This window comes from Toxorhynchites rutilus, chromosome 2, assembly GCF_029784135.1.
Source record: "Toxorhynchites rutilus septentrionalis strain SRP chromosome 2, ASM2978413v1, whole genome shotgun sequence".
Lineage (NCBI taxonomy): Eukaryota > Metazoa > Arthropoda > Insecta > Diptera > Culicidae > Toxorhynchites > Toxorhynchites rutilus.
Genome location: NC_073745.1, coordinates 42,645,296 through 42,671,939, shown reverse-complemented (window position 1 = coordinate 42,671,939; position 26,644 = coordinate 42,645,296). Strand labels below are relative to the sequence as shown.

Here is a 26,644-nt window from a genome sequence, read left to right as displayed (position 1 = left end):
GATACCAAAACCAGTGGATCCGTTGATTCTTGAACCATCAGTGAAAAACATTCTTGAAGAATTGATATGGTCATATTTTGAAGCGAAAATATTAGGGATTAACGATGATCGAAGATTATCTGAAATATTTCTAGTTTCGTCTTTCATAGAATGATCGAAATCAACGGAAAATCTGCAGAAGTTCGAAAGGCTAACATTATTGAAGATGTCTGCTGAATGTTTCATTTCTTGAGAAATGTAATGAGAGTACAGATCTATGGATCTCGACCGTTGGTTCAATTCGAGAAACTTCTTACTCAATTACTAACGGAAACAAAACGAACCATACTCCATGACTGACAATATTGTAGTTTTGTACAGCCGTATTAGGTCTTCTGGATGAGCACCCCACCATGTTCCAGTAACTGTCCGGAGAAAATTTATTCTCTGTTGACATTTTTCATTCAGATACGCAATATGTTTTCCCCATGTACATTTAGAATCAAACCAAACTATTTGAAAGAATATTTGGAGCTTGTGGATTGAACGATGGTTTTGTTGAACAATTGAAGCTGAAGTTCGGGAGGTTGGTGCTTTCTAGAAAATACAACCATTTCTGTTTTCTCAGTTGAGAATTCAATACCAAGCCCATATATATAAATTATTAAGGAATTTTGTAGCGGTCTTTGCAAATCAATAGTTTTAGTACCTGATATGGATACGACACTATCATCTGCCAGTTGCCTTAAATTACATCCATCTGCAAGATGATCATCTATATCATTGATATAGAAGTTATACAGAATAGGACTTAAGCAAGAACCTCGAGGGAGACCCATGTAGCTAGTCCTAGAAACGGCACAATTTCCATGAGAAAAGTGCATGTGCTTTTCGGATAACAGATTAAACAGAAAGTTGTTTAAAATTGGTGAGAATCCTTGGTTGTGAAGTTTGTCGGATAAAATTATTATAGATACTGAGTCAAACGCCCCTTTAATGTCTGAGACAACAGAATCACATTCATTTGTCCCGAGACAATCATTTGTCCCTTTGCCCTTGCGGAAACCGAACTGCGTGTCTGATAAAAAGTTATTCGTTTCAACCCATTCGTCTAAACGTCGGAGTATCATTTTTTCCAATAACTTACGGATGCAAGATAGTAAAATAGCTATAGGTCTGTATGAGTTATGAAGGGAAGCTGGCTTATTCGGTTTTTGAATGGCTATTACTCTCACTTATTTCCATTCGATAGGGACAATATTTTGCTCAATAAACTTATTGAATAACCTTAATAAACGTTTCTTAGCGACGTTTGAAAGGTTCTTCAAAAAAATTTAATTGATTCCATCGGAACCAGGAGCTGAATTATTGCAAGAAAGAAGTGCAAGTGAGAATTCAGTCATTGAAAACAATGGCTCGTTATTACTACACCCAGGTTTTTTTAAGGATACATACCTCGTAAAAAAAACCGCGTTAATTGGAAAATCCGCGTAAAAAAAACACGTTAATTGGAAAATCCGCTTAAAAAAAATCGCGTTGATTTGAAAATCCGCAAAAAAAACCGCGTTAATTGGAAAATCCACGTAAAAAAACCATGTCACCTAATGATAGATATCAAATGGGACTATCTTTACGTAGAACGGAAGTAAAAAGTTGAGTGTTGCTCGCTTCCGAAAACCCGTAGTTTTTTCTGCAATTTCGTTGGTTATTGGTAGCTTTAGTTCGGTTTCCCTCACGAATGAGGTCGTCTGCTGTTGCTAGAAGATTTCCTAGTAATTTGTACACTCTTCTGTCGATGCACATGCAGTACCACTGTTGGACCGTCCAGAGCTAAGTAGACAAGGGAAGACATTCACGAATAGCTGCCCGTAAAAACCCAGTCCCGTTGTACCGCCCGGCGAGCTCCCCGTTACCCAACACCCAAAATCCACGTAAGAATCGTGCTAAACTCCGTTACAAGCACTAATTACTGTAATTTGCTCTGAGAGAACATGAGAGAAAAACGCGGGTACCACGTAAAAAAAAACGCGTTAATTGAAAAATCCGCGTAAAAAAACCGCGCAAAAAAAAGGCGTAAAAATCTGGGTGTATTGGAAGACGATGTATTACGAGATATTTCTTCTGCAGGGACAAAATCTGGACATCCTTTTTTGGCAAAATCAAGAATCCATCGGTCGGAATACTATTTGTTTTCGTGTGTATGGATTTTGTTTCGCAAACACCTGGCTGTGTTCCATAGGGTACTCATAGATGTTTTCCTTGACAAACCATTGACATATCGTCGCCAGTAACTGCGTTTTTTCGCTCCAATAAGACTTTCGAATTTGATAAGTTTATACTTATCAAAATTTTCCATTGAACCATTTTAGCTTGGACTCTTTGTCCCACGAAGGAGCAATGGGGCGTCGGCGAAGTTTTGCACCAGGGAAATCATTTGAGCTTGAATGGCAGTGTGGTAAACCAAACTAGCAATGAAATCATATTCTTCGAGAGGTGGAAGTTCAGGAGTCGAATTGATGCTCTCTGATATAATACTAGCAAATTTCTCCCAGTCAATATTTTGGGTAAGATTGTATACAACTTCGACCAATTTCTGTGGACACATCTCATTGGCAATAGAAACAAGGATTGGTAAGTGATCGCTACCGTGAGGATCTTGGATTACTTCCCACATACAATCTAACGATAAAGCGGACGAACAGAGTGACAAGTCTAGTGTACTTTCTCTTGCAGGGGGTTTGGGTACTCTTGTAGCTTCGCCAGTGTTCAAAATTGATAAATTGAAATTATCGCATAGATCGTAGATGATTGAGGAACGGTTATCATCATCCAGTGCCCCCAGGCCACACCATGTGAATTGAAATCACCCAAGATTTACTTGGGTTCAGGTAAAATCTCGATAATTCCATCGAGTTGGTTGCGTGAAATTCCAACTCTGGGAGAAATATATACGGAAGCAGTGCATAGGTCTTTTCCCCTTAATGTGGCCATACACTGTTTGACCGGAGGTCAAATATTTGACACTTTTTGACAGGAAAAATTTGGTCAAAATTTAGTACAAATTTAATGTTTTACGAAAATATTTTACAATAATAATTACACGTATTTGTTTTTGTCCAAAATAAGACATAAAACTATATTGGCGAAATACAGCTATTTGGAATAAATGACAAACACGGTTATTACATAAAGGGCGAACATGAAATTATTGCGACACATTCAACAGGGCATAAAATTTTTACCATTGGGTAAAAATCAACCAAATCTTGCACACTTTCTCTGTCAAACTGGAAGTCGTGTTTTTCGATTCAACGAAAATGGAGGTGAACCACCGCGAGTCGAGAGAACAAATTCTTTCCAAACACATGGAATTTCCTGACCTGTAGCACCGGCAGTTGGGAAAAATGTTGAACATTCACCATTCAACCGTCTCCAGAGTGTTGAAGCGGTTCCAGGAGCGGTTGACGTTGGACCACGGCAAAGGAGCTGGAAGAAAACCGGGACCGGAGAACCAAAAGACGGAGGGAAAGGTGAAGCGGATGATTAAAGCAAATCCCAACGTCTCAAGCCGTGATTTGGCTAAAAAAAATCGGCATGTCGCAGGGCTACGTCCAGAATGCAAAGAAGAGAGCTGGACTACATACATACAAGGTACAGAACTTCCCAAACCGCGATGAGCGGCAACAATCGACGGCTAAAACTCGGGCACGGAAGCTCTACGAGAAGATGCTGACAAAATATGGCTGCTGTGTGATGGACGACGAAACGTATATAAAAGCCGATTTTAAGCAAATTCCGGGGTTGGAGTTTTTCACCGGCAAGAGCAAGTTCGATGTGGACGACAAATTTACGAAGAAGAAAATGTCGAAGTTAACCTCCAAATATCTCGTTTGGCAGGCCATCTGCTCTTGCGGACTGAGAAGTGAGCCTTTCGTGACAAAGGGCACAGTAAATGGCGAGATCTACAAATCTGAGTTCCTCGAGAAGCGCCTTTTGCCGTTCTTGCAGCAGTACGACGAAGCTCCGCTGTTTTGGCCAGATTTGGCATCATGTCATAAAAGTGTCCTGGAGTGGTATGAGGCCAATTCTGTCCATTTTGTTCCAAAGGACATGAACCCGCCAAACTGTCCGGAGCTGCGCCCGGTGGAGCAGTACTGGGTAATAATGAAGCGGGAACTTCGGAAGAGCAAGAAGACAGTCAAAGACGAGAAGGACATGTTAAGAAAATGGAAAAAAAACTGAGGAACTGGTACCGGATGACACTGTAAAGACTTTGATGGAGAGCTTCAAGCGAAAATGCGTTAAATTTTACACTCAAGGCTCCCCATCGATTAACTTTTCTTTTGATTTTTGAAGTGAATATATGTATAAAACTACCCTAAAATTTTGGTTTGATTCTAAACATTATAAGAAAATTGGCATGACATTTTCGGTGTCGCAATAATTTCGCGTTCGCCCTTTAGTACACTGTTTGTCAAGTCGGATATTATTTTTTGTGCGTCCGCTGTCATTTTTCAAAGTAGAAATCATATGGCGCTATAGCAGTAGCTCTGGCCATTGCAGCTATGATAACTGAAGAAAATAGATAAAAACAAACAAAAACAGTCTTGTAACTGCAGTATCTGGATGAGTAAGTGGGTCAAAAAGCGCGGCTTTGCAGTCAACTTGAGCTTTCATAAAAATGTTTTTTTGTTTGCAGCCAAGATATCATGGAACGCTGTCAGAATCAGGTGATCATCAAAATCGCTAACTATATGATGGTTGCATTGTGATGATCGTTTTGGGTAAACATGCCCAGGGGCGGGGCGAACCCGTCCAGAAAATGAACTTTGACTGGTACAAGGAATACAAAGAGATATCTGCACAGGAAGAGGTTGCCGCGAAGATTTAAGATAGTGCTGGTTCCTTTCTTTCTTTTCCGAAGGTTTTGGTGGATAAATTAATGCCCTTTTTAGAAAGTGTTTCCTAAGTACTGACAGAGAGTTTTAAAATGCTCGTGCCTGTTTTATTAGTTTATCGCAGGATTACAACATAAATATATTTTGTAAGATGTCTGACATTTGCAGTTAATAAAACAGAATATATTCTCGATCGTATAGGATTGTAGTTCATTGGTAGTTTACTTACTATCAAAACTCGAATGTTTGTAAGAAAGAATCTTAGGTATCCAACGGCATTAATGTATTCGAGAAGCATAGTCGCATGATTTCCCGTTAGAATACAGATTCCGTCGTCAGATAACATTCATTCATTGTACTTTGTGGTAAGTTGAAAAAAGGCGTATGAAAGGGAGTATGAATCGAAATGTTTGTCGGGGTTTTGAAATAATTCTAGTGGAAATGAAGGTTTTTTGAGCATTTTGGAACGTCTGCCAAGCCTCTATGATACATTCAATTGCATCTCCAATATATGCCCAGAAGTTGAGCATATTTGATCGCTAGATTGAGCAGCGAAATATAAAATCGTTTTAGAGTATCATTTTCAAATATGATTAACTCAAGCAAGCCATCTTCTTTAATCGTGACGAACATCTGCAGATAATTGTTACTCATTTTAACATCTTTTATCGTCGCATCTTCCGGTCGAAGGCTCAGTATTTGGAACAAATTCATACCACAGCATGATATCATGCCCAAACACCGACGGATTAATCATCCCGCTAGTGGTGCCGATGATTAGCAGGTTGAGAATTTGTTTCGAGTAAAATTTCAACGCATTATATTCGCTAGATTTGGTGGTTGAAGACAGTGAATTCAGACCTAGTAGAGGTCGAACGAATGTCGTGTGGTTGTTCTGAAAATTCAACAGCAAAATAAATGACACGACTAGTGAAAAGATGGAATAACATTACAATTGCATCCCCCCTGGTTCCATTCACATTGATTTCCTTTGTGTCAACAGTCCAATTCATGCTTCGGACATCGGTTTAACAAATCCATCTTCTTGCTCCATTTGGGCATCCATAAATGGCTAACCGTAATAATCTAAAATATTAATTAATCTTAAATAACAAAATATTCTAAAATAGAAAGTAACAAACCTACCTTCCTCCATATTGCGAAACATTCACTAATATTTACATTCGGGCATGAATGCCAGGTACACAGATTGATCCGTGTTGCTCAATTTTTTTAATGTGTATCAGGCCTAAAATTCATTGATTAATATCTTTGGGGTTGATAAAATAGAAACAATGACAAACTCAGCTGAACAATTTAGATAGAAAATGCATATTACACAGATTTTCACTGATTTGAATAAGATTGACTAAAATACTAAAAACAATAAAAAAGATCTGGCATCCCTTTGGCAGTACTATTTGCCACTTGCCACTTTGTTTGCCACTCTTCAATTATCAACAGTTGCAAACACTGCCAAACATCAAAAATACAAAAAATCTGACTGAAATATTTAGCATACGTCAGTACATGGTTTGACAAATTGGTCTAAAAAAGTTCAAGCAAACAAGTACTAAATATTTGCTCGTCGTGTTTTGTGTCGAATATATTTTACCAGTACACGTTGAACAAATTTTATCTGTCAAAAATAGTCAATTTTTTGGCTTCGGTCAAACAGTGTATGAGCACCCTTATTGTGGTTTGACAAGCAACTACCTCGATTCCTAGAAGCGATGGTAATGGGATTTTTGAGAAGGAATGGCATTTTTTGATCCCCAAAAGAACGCCACCGTGTGAGTCTCTTCGGTCTAAACGGATAATGTTAAAATCGTGAAAATTCATGTCCTCATCAGGGGTAAGCCATGTTTCATAAAGAGCAAATACGTCATTGCTGGATTGTATATCTCGTTTTCCACCAAGAGCAAATACGTCAGAATTTATATTGTTGACTTAAAATTTTAACGATTCGATTTTGCGTTTAATACTTCTGCAGTTCCATTGAATAACTTTAATTGTATCTATATCGCTTAAAGAACAATTAGGCATTGAGAGAGAAAATGGTTGCAAGGAGGGACCCTTTTTCAAAAAATTGCAAAATTTTTTTTCTTGAGCCTCCCGGTATTGCCATGAATGCTTCTTCAATGGAAGTGAAATTTTCACAATAATCGGTTGGCAGAATTGCATAAGGGTTCTCTTGTGCTCCAGGATAAGGGATCTCTTTTGCCACAGCCCTTTTGAGCATTTCAGTATCAGTTGTCTTGGATCGTTGATTGGGAGAGTTATTTACTTTTACCTCCCACGTAAACGCTGGACACGCAGAAAGATTGTGAACTTCTCCTTTGCAAAAAATGCAGTTATCGGCATCTTCAGAGCATGATTTATCCTCATGCATCCCCCCACATTTTGCACAACGTATCTTGTTCTTGTTCAACTCATCACTTAAGGTACGTAAAGACGCACCGGAAGCAAAACTTTTTTAATTTCCACAAATTGTGGGAGAGCTTTTCATTGGTTAATCTCAGTGGCTTGCTTGCGGTCTTTGACAACCACGCGAAGCTTGTTTTGTCTAATTAGCTTTGTCGAATCGACCGTGCTAAATTTTTTTTGAGTACTATGGCTATTGTCAAAATGCGCAGAGCTTTCTGATGGGGGCGAAAAAAAACATGGTAAGGTCCACCGGCATCTTCAGAGTAGGACTTAATCCGAGGGGCCATTTTTAATGGTGGATCGGGGTTCCCCGGCACCGGGATAGTTGGATCATTATTAGGATTGGGAGGGGCAGAGCACAGTGGTGTTTAGTAACATCCAATTCCATTGTGAAAGCAAGAAATAAATTTCTTGTTAATGAGGACGATAACAATAGGAAAAAAGCAATAAAAGGGTAGCAAAAGGCAGAACTTAGCCTACCTGTTTCCGAAGAGTAACTCAAACAAGCTGGGTAGCTGACTGCAAGTCAGTGACGATATTAATTTAGATCTTGAGTGCTGGCGAATATCTATACCTGTAAAAACACAATTTTTTAAAAATATGTAGCAAAAGAGTAAAAACTATAGGAGGTTGTGTTCAAGACACGACCGCATTGTTGACGTAGAACTATGCAGTGTTTTAATTCAAATCTCTTGTTTATAACTGCGGATATTATTTTATAATGCTACGAAAGTTTTAAAATAACCATTCTACCGGTTTAGCCGCCCTGAAAAGTTTTTTTTATTATAGAATCATTTGACGATAATTGTTTGATGATTCAATATTGTGCTCGCAGCACAATGCATGCTCGAGATAAGTGCAGCTGTCATCCTTAGTGGAGAAAGTTTTGCTACTGGCAAGCGAAACCAAATCCCGGACAGCATTTACTTTCTTGGTGACTAAATAAACAAAATTTACTCTATTTGCTAATCTCAATAACCTCGAAAAAAGTAGTACTGCTTCATTATGATCAAGATTAGTGCAAATGCAATCCTAGTTGAAAGCAGTTTTGCGACTGGCACGCGAGCCCAAATAAATTAATAGTCTCATATAACTTATTGAATAACTAGGTATTCCCCAAATATTTTTTGGTGCACAACCTTAACACCTGTTGGTTGGAAAACTTTACTTTATCCATCATATTACTCCTCCATCCCCATTGCCTTGAGAAAGGCATTAGATCCCTCGCCGTCCAGCTCGCCCAGCAACGATGTTGTTCAGTCGATTTCCTCACGAAGAATGAAAGTTTGCCTCAGCGAGATCCACTGTTTATACTCTAGGCAAATATTCCCCTTCGTTTTTCTTCTTTTCCTTTGTTCACGGAGACTTTACTCTTATGATTTTCTCTTCGTTGCTCGTCGATAAGTCGCACGTTATTGACAGCTCTGTTCGGGAAAGCACATAAATGGACAGAACAAATGTATGAGAGATGGGAATGCTTCCAATTTTCATCAATTTAAACCACATACAGACTATGGGATTGTAATGTATAGCATATCAAACAAATCTTAGGCAATTTCCGATTCGTTTGGCATGTGAATCGTGAAAATCCGTTCGCAGCAAAAATAGTTATTAACGTTAACTTTATTTCATAAAAACGTGACCTGTTTTCTGATTTGGCACCCTTAATGAAAGACGTAGTTCTACGTCAAAAAAAACTGATACTTCCGTTCCACTCTGGAGCCATAGAAAAACACGTCCTTATCCGATGAGATCAGGGAAAGAGCCCTGAATTACAAATAATTGATAAAAGATTATTGAAAAAAAAATCACGATTCATGTACCAAAACGGATAATATTTATTTTATTTTCCTTTGTATTTTAGAACCTTCAAATAGCTCAATTATTTTAATTTTTTTTCCATTTATTTATCCTCAGTTATATATTATTACCCAGAAGAACAATCGTAGTAGATAAAACTCTTCGTTTTCTTTTGTTTTAGATAAGAACTGCAAGTTGTATCTTTCAAGCTATTGGAAAACTTCAACAATATTGCGTTGAATAAAATTCCATTTCGACCAAATATTATGATATATTTCAACCGAATATTCCATTCAAATATATGTTGAAAAGCAGCAAAGGCAAAATAGCAAATCTCAATTATGTTTCAACCTCCCAAAAAATGGAAACTAAACACCTTTTCGAAAGCTACCGAGGAGAAGTTTTTTTTATAATCTATTTTCGCTTTTTACAGAATTTACCAAAAGTAGTGGGGGCGATTTGAAAAAAAAAAGAAAAAAAAAAGACGGGTGAGTAATGTCGGGGACATAACCGGAGTGACGTAGGACTATACAAAGGGGACAGCTTTTGCTAAATATACATATTTTAAATATATTGTTTTATTTTCTTCTCCTACGTGAATACCTACCTATCTACCTGAAAAATGGATTAGTTTACTGTTTACTCTTTATGAACATGTTGGGGGTTCTGAAAAGAACCTTTGGTGTTGTGTTTTTGCGTTTTTTTACAAACTTTCTCATTTTTTTCTCACTGTCTTATAGTTGATTCTTGATTTTTTTCCGAAGGCTTTGTTCTTATTAAATGTTCAACGCCGGGCATCTTTCGGCGTATGCACATATCGTGCAATCAAAATGATGGCTGTGATAGGGGATGCATAGGTGGTCATCAGCTCATTCACTATCATATATTTCACTATTGAGCACATTACCGTACCTTAAACTGTTTCCGTGTTTCGGAGACGAATGAATTGTAAGATTTGTAGTTTCCGCAAACAAAGTAAATAAAAATGAATAAGAACTGAGGTTTTGGAGACGAACTCTACGATCTGTCGAGAAATAAACGAGCTATAAGCGTTCTGAAAAACCAACAGTAAATTAACACAGGATTTAAGTCCTTTAAAATAAGAACAGAGCAGCAGGAAATACATAGCTCATCATGTTGCTCCTTAGTTATTTTTCTGTACAATGCAGATGTAACGTCAGTCAATTTTCAACATCAGTTATCAACCAAAGAAAGCAGTTCTTGCTACCGAGAAAATTCGTTAATGACATCCTGCATACAATGTGTTGTAAGTTGAAGCCAATTTTAATTCGGAAACCATGCATGGGTTTGTGAAAACTGAATGATCTATTTAAAAGACCCCAACCACCAATCAGTTCAAGAACAAGATAAACAAAATAAATCAGTTTATATTATATGTCATATTTTGTCACTTTAGAATGCATTGGTATTGTGAAAAACTTTCAATAACTCTTCTTTGAAATGATTAATGGCCCTGAAAAGCGCCGTGTTTTACGGTGGCTGGTTTTGCCACCAAAACAGTCAGTATAAACAAACTTTTTCCTTCTTCTACATGCTTCCGTTTTGCGATTGCGTTTGCCACTAGCCGAAACTAGTTGTTGCCACCGAACCGAATGTGCTCTGTTCTGTAGGCGGGTTTTCTTATTGTTGTGAGCAGCTTTGCAAGCCAACTCGAGCACTCCGGCGACCGAAATTCAACAACCGCTAATAGGTATACTGGTGCTCCGGCACCAATCCGTTGATGCGATGTGATGTGAAACGATGCCATAAAACCACACTGATTTACGGTTTGAAAGAGAATGATATATTTTTCAGCGGATCCGCGCCTTTTGTACTCTAGCGGTACACGCTCACAGGATAGAGACAAATCGGCAGACTCAGTCAAAGGGGCGAGTCCAACGAGACGAACGAATGAGCGTTAAATGGGAGCGATGGCAAAAAAATACATTCATTACGATTTGTTCGCTCGTTGGATTCACATGCAGGCTAAAAATGGTCCTTTTCAGGATCACAAAATTATCTTTAATCTAAATAGTTTATTGTTTTGTTATCACTCGATATCCCCATCTTGTTCGGCTAAACCTTTCTGTTTATCGATTGCGTTTGCCACTCGCCACAGCTTTCACAGTTGGAAAATTTCTTCCCATCCAGCTCGTGACATGTTGTACAGTAAATTATATTTAATGCGACGTGCCGAAGCACCACTCAGTGTCGCATTGGAGGCGATTTTAACCTGTAATTGAAAATTTGCGATGACACTGGTACAGTGTCGACTTTAAATGTGGGGTCATAATTTGGACCTCGAACTCTATGTTTCCAAAAATGTCCAACTAAATATGTCGCATTACACGTCCGTCCAATTAGCTGAATGTCGAGCTAAATGTAAATTACTGTACTTTCAATCTAGAAGCAATTTAAAAATTAATGAAAATTGAATAATCGGGAAAGTCCCCAACCATCAATAAGCTCAGAACAACTGCCAAATTCACATACTCTTCATATACTGGCAAACAAATTATGAAAAAAATCAATTTGTGTTTTATTATTATTTTGGATATTATTTTAGAAAGCATTGAACTGTATTTCGTAAACTCTTTTTTGAAAGGTTTAATGGCCCTGATAAGCGCCGTGTTTTATGGAATGGTTCCAATTTAGAAAACTTTGTACTCGTGGTTTTGAAAAAAACCATTTCGAACGCCCTCGATGCCGCCTTGTTCTCGATTTGCCACCAAAGCAGATTGTAAAAAGAACAAACTTTTTTCTTCTGCTACCAGCTGCCGTTTTGCGATTGCGTTTGCCACTCGCCACTCGCTGCAACTGCCTGTTGTCTTGATGTCCACCGAACCGAATGTGTTCTGTTCCGAATGCGGGTTTTCTTATCGTCGCGAGCAGCTTTGCCAACTAACTCGATCACTTCGGCGGCCGAAACTATATAACGCCGACTAGGTGGACTGGTGCACTGGTACTAACGCGCTCGGCCTAGCTACCGTTGCGGGGAACTCCAGACCAACACGGTTCGAGCGGGATTTTGCCTTTCCCTTCACTTTTCCTCCTTTACCATGTCCAGACATGTCTGCTTGGGTTGGTTTGTTGATGTATCCAGATGCGAACCGATGTGGTGTACGGTTTGAATGAGAATGATCGTTACGGCAGCGGAGCGGGGATTTTTAAGCTGACTGGCTGGCTCGAGAATTACGCATGTGTGAGACTGCGACCAATGTTTCGTTCATTTTTTTTCATTTTCCTTTCCAATGTGCTTCATTCTATTTCGCTGCTGCTCTGGTTGCCCGTTTTGGTCGGTACGATTTGAGGAGCACAAAATGGACCAATCAAAAATGGGCACATAGTGTATTTGGACAATGCTTGATATTTCAAAATTATTCAATTATTTATCTCAAGAAAAATGAAATGTTATTCATTATGATAGATGCGTAGATATATTTCCTATCAATTGATGCAAAAACCTTTGCGATCTATTGAGAAATGCTCGAGTTATAAGCGTTCCAAATCTTGCATTTTTTCCTACTTGTTCAGTGCCTAGATTTCCATTTCACCCCCTATATCTTCCGGTTAGACGTAGTCCTACGTCAAAACAGAAGATTTGTGATATTCATCCAAATTTTAATAAATATTTTTAATTACAGGTGTTTGTGACATAGTTTTATCACAAGGTACGCTTTCATACAAACATCTGCTTACGTATGCGACCGGAACCTTGATGGTACGAAAGCTGAGTGAGCAAAGCTGAGTGGAAATTACACCTGCTGTATATTATAGACCGCACAAAAAAAAAAATGGGCACATTTAGAAATAATTGAAAAATGAACATTTTGGTTTCTGAATTTATCTTGTTATGCAAACATTTCCTCTTATATATTCACTTACAAATGATGTTTTCCATTTTTTTATTCATTTACCTATCCAAAATGGCGGACTTTTCCTCTAACCGTCTCCATTAGATTTTGCACAGCCTGGAAAATCGGTGAATGTGAAAGTGAATTTTGCACTGTCTTTACTGCTCTGACATTTTTCTTGAGGTTTTCCTTCACTAACGCACAATTTCCGGACAATTTTTTTTAGGATTCATGTGTTTGAGTACAATCTTGGCCTCATTGTCATCCAACTACTTCAGAGAAGTATTCACGTAGCTGCAGGGTGACAAATTAGACCTAAACACTACTGAACCTATATGTTGACGAATGGGTAGCAATTTCTTCTGCAAGCATTCCTTAATGTTTGTTTATGTGCTTATGTATCAATTGTGATAAAAGGCTGGTAAAATTTTCCACATATTGCATGTCCAAACGCAGCTTTTTTTACCAAATTTATTGATAAAGATTGGAAAAGATATTGTCATACAACTTTCTAGCTCTCGGTTTGACGGATTCTGTTTGTGGTAAACTAAATCATTGAGTTGCATTAGACATCATTTTGACCAGTTTTAAATTACCATTTCCTCATATAGTATTTGCTATACAAAGCCGAAAATTTGCTACAGCTTGTTTGTGGCTACTTTTAATCGTTAATTTTATCTAAACATTGCATATTCATCAACTGAGTTGATATACACTCGACTGAGAAATTAATCTTCTCTAAATACAACAGAAAAACTGATTCTTGAGTTTTTATTTTTGAAGTGGCTCAGAACTCTAAACACAGACGTTATAGGAAAACATTATTATTTCATCTAATTTTGATCACTGGATCACAGTGCATCGGTGCCGGCAAGGTTGATACGAAAAAACAATGTCCAACGAACGATGATTGGACATGAATCAGGAGAAGGTACGAATGAAGCCTCGACTCCAGTTCGAATTTTTAAACTTCGGTTTGAGGGGATAAAGGGTGTGTCACATCAAATTGCATCACGGAAAAAACGCTGTAGAAATTTAATTTTTAGGAATTAGCCAATGGGGTCACCTTCGTGCCAAAGGAAATGAACCCGCCCAACGCGCCGGAGCTTCGCCCAATAGAGAAATATTGGGCGATTATGAAGCAGGCCCTCCGGAAGAACCCAAAAGTTGTCAAATCGGAGGCGGACTTCAAGAGAAAATGGATTTCTGTTCAAAAAAAAACTAAAACCTGACGTTGTACAGAACCTTATGGACGGGGTAAAGAGGAAGGTGCGAGCATACGGGCTTGGGCTCGAAGTATGAATAAAAAGAAAATGCCAAAAGTTGTTTAATAGTTTTTATTTTATTGTCTAAAATTTTCAAAAGAATCGGTCTACTGGGCGAATTTCTACAGCGTTTTTTCCGTGATGCAATTTGATGTGACCACCCTTTATTCAAGTATATAACATTTTAAATTTTCACTAAGAACAAGTTTCCCGATGTTCATGACATGGTGGCATTGAGGGCTAGTTGAATTAAAATTAACTGATTAAAGTATCGGTTAACCAGAAGGACTGAATTCGTTTACGCCAGAGCACATTCTTTTTGGGCACTCCTGTTCAACCATTTTTTTTTCAATTTATATTTTTTTTTATCAAATGGAAAATAATGTTTGTGTTCTTAAAAGATTACCAAACAAATAATAACATAAGCGATAGTAAAAATATTATTTGTTTCATTTGTTCAGAGCTCGAAAAACGTGCGTCTGTGACACTAATAAATGAAGTTTTGATGAGCTAATATTTTGCAAAGGGTATATTATCATGCAAACCAATATTTCACAGCATGTTCCGAATAAAAAATCGAGATAACTATTTTTATTGGTACCCAAAATCATACGTTTCGTTTCGTATTCCGAAAAACAACTAAGCCCCAGAGTGTCGATTTTTGACAAAAAAAAAATTTCTGGATCACACTAGATCTCGACGTTTAATGCATTTTAAGACATTCGACATCAACATTTTTTTCTTCGAAAACCCCGATTTCCACCCCTCTTGGTTGATTTTTCGATTTTCAAAAAACTCAAACTTTGTCCGCTTTGCGCCACTCTCCCTTAAGTCCGATTGAGCTAATATTTGACATAGGGTGTTTTTTCAAGGTGGTGAACATTTTTTATGAGGTAACTTTTTGAAACTAGAGATGACCATTTTCATTGGCACCCTACTGTATATATAGATGGAAATGGCAATTTTCATTAAATCCAAGGAAATTGTAACCTACATTATCTCAAATAAATATTGGAGAATTTTCTATTCGATTGGTATGCCACTTACAACTTCCGTTCACTGCAAACCATTATTTTTAATATTGAAACTATTCCATAACAACGATTTTGAGATACTCAATTCTCGTTTTTCTCTGCCTCCAATGGTGGAAGGAAGATTTATCATAGTCATCATAACTTCAATAACAGGGTATCGAAAAACAATCCTTGATATTTATTGATTTTCCAGTAGTTTTTAAGAAAAATTCCAGATGTAGATTAGTGGTCAAACTTTCTATTAGTTTTGTAGTTGTAGTTCTTTAAACATTTAATTATTAAAAAACGATGAAATTTATTAACGTATGTCGATATCTTCGAAGTGGGGATCAACACTAGAGTAGGAGCCTGCCTGTTGGTCTCGACTGTTCCTATCTCACGCCTCCACGAAGATCATATTCATTTATTTATTTTACTTTCTCATAATAATTATGACGTAAGACAACGTCTTCTATGATGCCACAAAGTGAATTCATTTAGATTATTTCATTCAATTGAAACTTAACTAAACTAGTTCCTGAAGGAACTATTTATTGTTCTAATTCGTGCTAATAAATCTCGCAAGGAGTTCTCGCTTGAAGCCTGAAGCGGACACAGTTGATTTTATGTTAATAGGTAACGCATTCCTTATTAAAATGCTTCTCACAAAGAATGACTATCCATAATATGAATATTCATGATAAGGAATTATGATGTTCATGGTTCGAGATTGCCGTATTGAAATTAGTTTACTAAAAAGGTAATTAGGCTTTCTCGAGGTAAACATTTTGTGATTTTTCTACACTGTATGTTCACATGATCATCTCGGGATAGACTACAACATCAAGGTTCGATGTTTTTTCCACAAACTGTACTACATCTCCGCCTATGAATAGTTCATGAGCTCTCGGTAGAATACTAAGTCTACTAATTGAGGGGCTTATAATGCAAGAGGTGTAAGTGACTTGATCGATATCTCTTCATCAATCTTTTCTTTAGTTAATAACTCAACTGCAAAAACGTTCCAATTTAAGTTTGCTATAAAATCCGATAGCATAGGCTCTGAACTATTTCCACATTGTCAAATACAGCTGAAAATGGGTTTGCAGCTTAGTTATGACCAAAAGAGAGAGGCGATGTAGAGAAATCGAGCATATCCCTTTACACCCCTTTCATTCTAAACCCCTCAATTAAGAGCGCTTAAGTTTTCGTCGGATTTATTGCTAGAAGGTTTCTCCGGGACAATTCGTAAAGTCATGATTTAGCTCTCTGGCCATATCGTCAATGCTTGAATTTTTATCACCACATGGGTATTTTTTTTTTTTAGATCGGGCGTGAACTGGATACACACGCCTGGTCTTGGCTCCGAGAACGGGTGTCGAAAGTGGCTAAGTGAGGGGGTGCGAGCGAGTCAGAACCCTATGACTCTCCCGGGGAAGACCTCCCGGGTCATCGGTACTGGTCCAGGAACGGGCTTAAGAGCGAGGGCGATGAGCAAGAGTGAGCCACCAACCGGGCTCAGCCCGTAGACTTACCGCCACACGGAAACAGCAGTCATTAACATAACCCAAGAAATGCTGCTGGGATCCAAGGAACAATATCGGATGTTCAGAGTTAACGAGAAAGCGTTTTACGACAGCATTAGCGACGAGAAGTCCGACTACAGCGAAGGTTTGCCTGAAATTAACGTTGTGACGAACCTCTGGGCTGGTATTCGGGAGACCCCAATACAACATCGTGGAGGGCAAATGTGGTAAAAACGGAAGGAGGAGAGTTGTGGTGAAATTGGAGAGATGCCAGCTATCATCGTCGGAGAGAACGATGTCCGCGGAACCTGAGGAACTGGGCTGCATAGGGCCCTTATGGTGTTCAGAAGGTTCTGAAACAAGAATCTGAACGTCGCACATTAAAAGATAGTTGAGTACATCAACAAGGTGACCCTCACAACCTTCCTGAATTCGCCACCCGTGGCGGCACCTTCCTCCTCCCGAAATACAGCAACACATTGAACCCATCAAAGTACAGACCGATAACGTGCCTGTCGAGTCTGTACAATATACTAAGCAGCATCATAACCGCCAAAGTTTTTGCTCATTGCGAACAACATCACGTCATCGCAGAAGAGCAGAAATGATGCAGGAAAACGCATGGCTGCAAAAACCATGCCACCAACGACGCCGCCATAGTAAATAATCAGCAGACAAGCGGTAAATAATCAGCGGAACTATCGACTATAGGAAGGCTTATGGCACCATATTTCTCTCGTTTCACGTCCGGGTATAGGAGATTTATAATAGTTAAGTTCCTGCAGCATGCGATGTGGCAGTGGAGCACGTCTCTGCATCTCAGTGATGGGGAAAATGTGTTGCAGTCTTGAACGCTGCAGATAAAGAGGGGATATTCCAAGGCGTCTATGTCTGCCCGCTTTGGGTTTACCTGGCACTGAATCTCCTCAGCAGGATGCCCAAAAAAACGATCATGACTATAAGATAAGGTATGGCGACAGCGCTCATGAAGAAGTGAGCCACACCTTCTCCATGGATGACCTCAAGGTCTGCGCTGACTCACGTCAGCGTCTAGGCGTAGCTATCCGGGTTGTCGAAGAAATAAGCAGGGACATCTGCATAGAGTTCAGCCTCAACAGCTGTGTCCATCTGCTGGAAGAACAGCTTACCGAATCCGGAGGTTACGAGGTCTATGATGGCGAGTTGATAGAAGACATGGTTCGTGGCGAATTCTACAAATACTTTTGATTCCGACAGCTCACATCATCATAATATCTAACAAAAAAGAGATAATTCTACTAAAAAATGTTTAACTAGGATCCCTGAGTCCCACTCTGTACACCTTCCCACCGATTCCGGAATGACACAATGTGTAACCCATCAGCGGGAAGACGTCGTCACTCAACGTCAGAAAGAACAGAGCATTCTCAGTATCGAAAAGGACATTAACTTGGAGGATGATGACGACACCCGGGGACGGAAGAAAAGAAGAAAAAAAAATCAGCAAATCCATGCAGTAGTGAAAAGATGCGAAACTGAAGTCCGCCCGATTTCGATTCACAACCGCCATCGAAAGCAAAAAACGACGATAAAAATGTACAATAAAAATTTATTTCCTGCTCAGTCAATTCCTTTAGCCGAAGAAAGATTTTCTTTGCTTGCCTCCCCCCTACCAAACTACATCCACCGCCGGCAGGATCTTTAGAAATTTAAGAAATGCTGCTTGATGACATTTGTCCTCCGTGCTTTCTTTCTCTTCACTGCCGCTTGTGCAGCATTTTGGCTCATTCTCGCAGGCGATAAGAGCCGAAGAGCGTTTTTAAGTAGTTCCGAGGATGGGAGAGAGTGGAAGAGTTTATGATCAAATCAAATCGTTTTTATTGTGAGGACTTTCATTCTTTCACCCTGTCTCGCGCCCACCAGCAGGCTGACTTTTGCGGTGTCCTACGGTCGAACGGCGCGTGTAATCTGAACACAGGAAAAGGAGCATTCCTTTTTATTGCCATAATCTGCTTTCACGTGCCGCCGCCGCCGGAGGCTTTCCGGCGGGATAGTCTCTTGACGAAGAAACTCCGCAGCAGCAGGTCCATTATGAGCGCAAATCGTAGCTTCTTCCAACCGTGGCGGCGAAGGCTCGGCCGGATGGGTCATAATTCACAATGGCGGGCCACTTTCTTCCATTCGAGCCCACCACTACTTTTGCTTTGTTTGACTACGTGCGAGAAAGCTATTTTTTTTTGTATCAGAACATTGTCAGCGGGAAAAAAACGCTGACCCATGGATAGTGTCCAATCTGTAAGAAGTTTTGTGCTTGGGAGCACTACTTTTTATTTCCACGACAGTCCCTTCGAGGGAGGATTTTATAGGTCGACAAGTCGAGATTATCGCCTCGGGATTGATACAATTTGGGGGGAATTATGAGCATATCGTAGACTCGTTATGACATTTGCCTCGGAGCCGAACTTACGTATAATTTGTAGTCGAGATGAATACATCTGTAAAACCCTAACATTAATTGAAATTCGATACAGTTCATTAGGCTTCTATGAAAAAGCCATTTGCGAGAGTACCAACTGTGTTTTTATGTTGTCATAGCTGCGCTGTTTTGTTTCTTTCCAATGTTCATGTTGATACGTTTATTTTCCCAATTTGTTTCTTTCAATACACTTTTCGAAGTGAAATTCAAAACTATGGGGTGATCGCTACTTCCAAACGTCGTCAGAACGTATCCTAAGGGTTTGAATCGTTTTATTGGAAAGCCAGATTGCTGTTGTTAGGCTGCGTACAGCTCTGCATTGGTCCTTGAGAATAATAAACGAGAGGAAGTTCAATATATTTGTGGATGTGGCAAGTCGGCAACATTTGAATCAACAGATTATAATTAGCTACGCCCGAGGCGGCTATTAAAATGACATTTTTCCATCGTAGATTTCGCTGGAACGAAAAATAACCGCTGCCAATCGAAACAGGATGTATTGGATTAAGGCAAGAGGGGAACAGTAGGTCCTTGCTCGGTTCAGTTTGGGATTATTTGTGTGACACACGGTGACATATGCACCCGTCATGGTTGGTACTTAGCAGTTTGTCACATTAGCGAGGGGTTGCGTTTTGATCTTTTGATGGATTAATGATCGTGAGAAGATGGCGAATGGAATCGACTTTTTTTTCTTTCTCTTGCGAACGGACGTCGAATGTTTATGCCTCTTAAGTCGAAGATCTTATTGATTGGATTGATTGATTTGTTTCGAATGAATGTCTTTCTGCACACCGTTCATCATAAATAATCAAAAAGTCATAGATTAATTTGGCAGAATGGAACTGTCTCTACGTATGATTATGCTAGAATGTTCAAATCCAGCGTTCAAATACTAGAGCATTATGACCGTACCTTTCTCATCAATTTTAGGTTTTAGGCTTAGAGATGAAACACCCAGGAGGCAAAGATCAACATTTTCGACAACTGTTCTTCTTTGCTTTTCACCGAAGCAGCTTGGGACATTTTCGACGTGTATGGAGAAGGTCTACAGCGCGGAAATGGTTTGCAAAGTTCAAAAATGGCGACTTTGAGGTCAATGACACGTGTCTTCTTAATTCGATAAAGAACTCCCAAATCACTTTTGAAGGAGAACGGTCGCTAAACCAGTTGTGAATAGGCGAATAAAACGAACTGGGGTGAATATATAATTGATTACCTTATTGATATGATATTGTTTTTTGTTGAAATGAAAGCTACACTAAGAGCTTATTCTCCAGCCCAATAAATACATATCACATATACTAAGGCTCGATTCTCATTCTGGCCGGGAAATTTTCGGGAAGGGGATTCTCTAAGAATTTTTTTATGCCATGCACTTGTACTATCGTATTCCCGCATTTGTCACTCAGAATCCAATAAAGGCGAGTTATTTGGCATAGAAATCTTAGCCAAGTACTAATAAAACGAGCCTACATGATAAATTACAAGCAGAAATGGCTCCTCAGGGCCAAATTCACTGGATTATTCCAGTTGAAGTATTTAGGAGAGTACTGAAACGTACTCGAGTGTTGAGGTCCAAATAAAGACTAGATATGTGAACCTAGTTCATTACTTGGCACACTACTGTGGTGAGACTGATTTTCCTGAAACAATGATCTTACATAACTCATATTTTGCATTTTTTTCTATTTATTTACTTTCTAGCAAAGGTGCGTTATCGTGTATATTTTTGCTAAATATTCGTTTTTCTTCCAACAATCTTACGATTAATCGTATTATGGATCAACTCATAGTTATGCAAAAACCATAGGCTGACACAAATTAAATTGTTACCATAGCTCGTTTTTCTGCTTCACCCTTTGAATGCAGAAACATCATCAGTGACACTATTAACAGAACTGAAGCGAACATATTCTACTGTTCTTCAAATTGCTCCGATATTTACAAGTGTATACTAAAATGCAGGATGGTGGATCATCAATGAACATCAGCTCAGGTAGTATATTAGGTCTCACAATGAGTTCATCAAAGTTGTTCATAAATTGGAAGCAAACGTGGATCTATCTGATCGCAAAGTAATTTTGAGCAACACTGTCTTGTCAGGGCTTCCATATAACTATGTTGAGAATTTATTGACAAACGCAGTCAATAAAACCTTTGCGAATAATAGAGTCTGAATTCATTGTATCGGCTAGAAGATTGTATCTTGTTGATAAACATCAAGCAGTAATACTTGTGGAACCTGGAGGATTGGAGGAAAAAGTGTTCTTGAACACAAAAATTTTGGCGCTATTCTATCAATACTACCGAAACGTAAAGATAATCAATCATTATTGATTGATCAATTGAACTGAGCTGTTTGTACGATGTTGGGATTTTAGTCGTGATGTCCAGCAGAAGTGTGCAAAATGTTATATTTTACGAACATGATTTTAATAGATTGGTTATATCTCGAGAACGGTTAGTCCTAGGATGAAATATTTATTGGCGTGGAATTGCTCCTGTAGAAAGAAAATGAGTATTGAGATCCCCAAGAGAAGTAAAATTGAGCTTTTATTTTTTCCCCTTTGACTAGCTGATCCAACTTGATCTTGATTGATCTTCTAATCTAGCCTTTGAAATTACCTTTTACTATAAAATTCCTAGTACTTCGACACATTCGACGATCCACTTTTATTCATATAGATAGAAGAAGCTATAGGAGTAAGTTTTATCACATTAAAATCCATTTCCACTTTCCAACAAAGATCAATTTCGTTAGCGCAAACATCAAATGGACTAACAACGCTTTTCACTATAAAATTGTAGAACATAAGGAGTTTTCGTTTTCCGAAAATTTTCAATCGTCATGTTTGGTTGGAATATGTTTGATTAAAATATGTGTCTTATTTTTATGGAACCCCCCCCCCATTTCAGAGGAGGGAGGGGTATCATACCACCATAGAAACATTTATTGCCCCCTACAACCTCCATATACCGAAATTGGTTCCATTTGATTGATCAGTTCTTGAGTTATGCAGAAACTTATGCTTCATCTGTATGGTAGCCCCACCTCCCCTCATAGAGAGACGGGATGAGTGTTGGTTCACCAGAGAAACCTCCACATGCCAGATTTGACTGGATTTGCTTGATTAGTTCTCGAGATATGCAAAAATTTGTGTTTCAATTGTATGGCAGCCTCCCCTGAGAGAGGGGGAGGAATGTCGAACCACCATAGAATCTTTTATCGATCCCCGCAACCTCTGTATGCCAAGTTTGATTCCATTTTCTTGATTAGTTCTTGAGGTATGCAGAAATGTATGCTTCATTCGTATGGCAGCCCCCACTTAGAGAGGGGAGTGGAGTGTCTAACCACCCTGGAAACATTTATTGCACCCTAAAATCTCCATATGCCTAATTTGGTTTCATTTGCTTGATTAATTCTCGAGAAATGCAGAAATTTGTGTTTCATTTGTATGGTAGCCCCTTAGAGAGAAACAAAAATATTGCCGGCCCGATTGGTTGAGAGGAGTATTCACGGTTACCTTCTTAGGTTTCCCAAATAAAATCTTATAAGGTTTCCTTAGAATAATTTTCCGCCATCGTGATTGGAGTGCGACGGAAAGCAGGCACTATAAATAACTAAATATATTGCGGTACAATTGATTTTAAATAAATTTTCTAGTCAACCTTATCAGGTTCCCAAAAATAATTTTCCACCGCCGTAATTGGAGTTCGATAAAGAGGAGCACGATAAATAACAAAATGTATCAATGGTCCGTTTAATTTTGGAAGAATTTCACCAGTTGCCTTATCAGGTTTCTCAAAAATATTTTTTCTCCGTCGCGATTAGAGTTTGATAATGAGTAGGCAAATAAAAAAACGAAATACATCGCCAGTACAGTTAATTTGAGAGGATTTTTTTCGGTTACCTTATTAGGTTGTCCATGAATAACTCTCGGTCGTCATTATTGGAGTTTGATAAAAAAAAAATACACGCGATAAGTAGAGAATATATAGCCATTGGTCATTGTGATACATGAGATTTTCAATGTTTCGTTTCGTCGAGTGGTCGATAGCTCGCGTTTGCATAATCACATCACTTACCGCAGTGAATCCTGATTATTACCTCTCCCCACTAACAACTATCCCTTGCATGAAAATCGCTAGGGAACCACGCTATATAGGCGACCCTTCAGGCCTACGGGCGGTGATTATCATACTAACATTCCTTCCCTTCCCCCAGTGACTGTAAGGACGTGGCCGGCGTCGTTATTGACACAACAAGAATGATTTGCTATTCCCAAGCGTCATTCTGTGTGTTCTTTGTGTAATTTGTTTGGTTCAGGTCAATCACAGAGAGCAACTACGAAGTGGACAGTCTACTCAAGCTCAAGTTCATTAATTTTCCAATCATATTTTCCATCATCAAAAGCAAAAGTTAACAAATTTTCAGACATCTGGATTTTAATGAGGATTTTTTGAGAGAAAGATAAATGATTTTGAATACACCCGTCCAAAAAATCATTTGTAATTCAAATTGGTTATATGATAATGAAGGTTGTTATTTTGGGTAGCTTCCATCGTATGTACCAAGTTTCAATAAAATTGAAGAGGGTCGCGTTGGTGTTGATGTGGAATTTCTCAATAATAAAATTTCATCATATTTCACATTGAATTAAAACTTATTTGTCGATTCCAACAAAGAAACAAGGAAAAACAAAGAAACATTCATTACGTAACCCACAGAAACATTCATCAGCGCCCACAAAACAAACTGCTAAATGGTTCCTGTAAGGTTCCGAAACTCCAACAATCTATCTTTTGGGAGGCGTGTCTTTCGAAAGTAATTTTCCAACCATATCAGATTCCTGCTGTTCGTTTACCCGATTGCCCGATCTACATTCGGATCCAATTAAGTGCTACATTCTCGAACATTATCGGACTCAACAGATTTCTGATAGTAGGTTTATGCGACATGAAGGAACCATAAATCAGCCAGCGCCGGGTCGTAAATACGGTTAACGATGTTTGACGTTCAATTGCAACAGCAATAAAAAAGCACTCATGTATAAGGCAACAAGGGGTCGTCAACGGCAGGAGAAAGTTAAGGCTTCCATTCGGTGCTCCGGTCGTACAATTCACTGTGCAGCGATTCCAGCGCCGATGATATATCTGCCGACAAATGATGTACTGAGCAATAAGCTTTATTTAATGCTGTATTTGTTCATCTGGGATTGTTGACGATTCACGTTCATATAGCATATTTCCGGGGGGTGAGCCTGAGCTTGGTGAAGGAGAGAGCAGAAACAGAAGCTCTCCTTGAAAGGGCAAAAATGAAAACTTCTCAAATCATCTCCGTTCAAAACCTCCGTACCGTAGATCCATCCAACACACAACAAGTCTTTTTCACATTTTCCAGCCAATAAGCTCAACCAACAAAGAGCTTCCCTTCCCGGAGCAATCCTAAATCTGCCGTAGTTACGCAGTGACGGCAGTAGTTAAGCGGGGAACCTCGACAGGATGTTAGCTGCTAATGAATCTTTTCTTTCCGTTTTTCTCATCATGGAAGCTGGCGAACGGGTAGCTTCAGCAGCAGAAATCGCTACGGACGGAGGAGCATCAAGAAATACTAATTATTTCTTTTCTCGCATCGATGCGCTGCAGGACCAGGCGGCAAGGATGTGTTGGCACCACCGAGGTCCCCTCTCGCTCAACACCACGTGTAGCTCCCAGAAGCTCCACTATGTGATAATATACATACATGTGAACTCTGTGCGACTATCCGCAAAGGGCGCGAAAGGGGGGTGGGAGGAAACACGTTCAGTGGCATTATAATCGTTTGTTCGTTTTCATTTTTGAAGAATCTCGTGCGGAGGATAACCGAGCAGTGCAGCAATCTCAAATCTGTGGCGACTGTTGTTATGCTAGGAAAAAAGGTGAATAAACATGAGGGGAAAAAATGGTAACGCAAAGCAAAACACTGCAATCATCATTAGGGGTTTGTTTGAGATGAGCAGCGCTTTTGCATCGGTTCAAAGCGTAATCTTTGAAGAAAACTGCTGATCCCGAACGAATGCTCGCCCTAATTAGGTGCTTTTTTATCGCCGTCATCAGCGCGGGGTGTTATTTGATATTGTGATTGATTTATCATGAGCGCCGCACATCATTCTGGCAGTATTTCATGGCATTATAATTATACTGCTCAGTTTGATGTCCTAGAGCTCCTGCGAGGAGCATAGGGCACTGCTGGAACGATACCACTGTTGGCAAATTTCCTACAAATTTCCTGCATTTCCTTTTACACTTTTGAATTCTACTTTACTTTTTAGTCATTAAAAGGATAAAAATGTTGTCGGAACAAAATTATGAGAGATGTTTGGGAGCGATATGTGAACATAATGCCACTAGTGAAATTGTTTATAAATATTTTTTTATTTTTTTCTATTAATCAACGAAATAGATTGAATGATTCGTTCAAACATAACAGACAAAAAGTGATAACACGAAAAAATGTATACTTTTCTAGCAAGATAGAGCAAGTCTGCGAATCTGCTCTCAGACGAACAAAATCTGTTTTCTCAAAATATTTTCGTTGTACAGAGAAAAGAGAGCAAGTAATTTCACCATCAGAAGAAGCCATGCAAGATGGTTCATATTTTCCCCATTGTTAGTTTTGACCATTTCAATCTATTCATTCTACTGCTATAAGTACGTGTAAAATAATTGAGGTAAGGCAGCGGGTCCCGAGCCGACCCCACAAATTGTAGAGGGCATTAACTATAACTATCAATAGAGGAATACAGAGGCCAAATAAAAGTATCTTTCCCGATGTGGTCAACCCGGCCAGCCGAATATTTGTTTACTCAAGTTTACTTAAAATAATGTACATTGAAATACGAAGAGGATTAAAGATAAGGAAGGAAGCAAGAGTATTATGGTCGTTGAAATATAAAAATGTCAGTACTTTCGTGCACTCCCGTCTACTCTAATTTTCAAGATTCGACAGCAGAGCACGAACCATGGCATTACATTTGAGCTTGTCTTAGAAAATCTCTCCTTTTCTCATTTCACGAATGAACTTTATTTTCTAGTATCGCAGACGTCAAAATTTGTGTTTTTCGAAATCCGAAAAGTCAGCCAAGGGTTTTGTTGATGCCAAATGTCTTTAAATTACAAAAAAAAGACGGGTGAGTAATGTCGGGGACATAACCGGAGTGACGTAGGACTATACAAAGGGGACAGCTTTTGCTAAATATACATATTTTAAATATATTGTTTTATTTTCTTCTCCTACGTGAATACCTACCTATCTACCTGAAAAATGGATTAGTTTACTGTTTACTCTTTATGAACATGTTGGGGGTTCTGAAAAAGAACCTTTGGTGTGTTTTTGCGTTTTTTTACAAACTTTCTCATTGTTTTCTCACTGTCTTATAGTTGATTCT

At 38.9% G+C, this 26,644-nt stretch overlaps 1 protein-coding gene across 3 annotated transcripts in view; it reads right to left on the bottom strand.

The window, feature by feature from the left end:
- The window catches only part of LOC129768046 (uncharacterized protein K02A2.6-like), a 100,714-nt gene that overhangs the window by 57,362 nt on the left and 16,708 nt on the right, over window positions 1-26,644 (bottom strand). For 2 of the 3 annotated variants that reach the window (XM_055769420.1, XM_055769421.1), the window contains exon 2: window positions 7,785-7,878. The exons of the other annotated variant lie outside the window; for it this stretch is intronic. The gene's annotated coding sequence lies outside the window, so the exon portion shown is untranslated. The remainder of the gene's footprint in view (window positions 1-7,784; window positions 7,879-26,644) is intronic. 3 annotated transcript variants of the gene reach the window in all.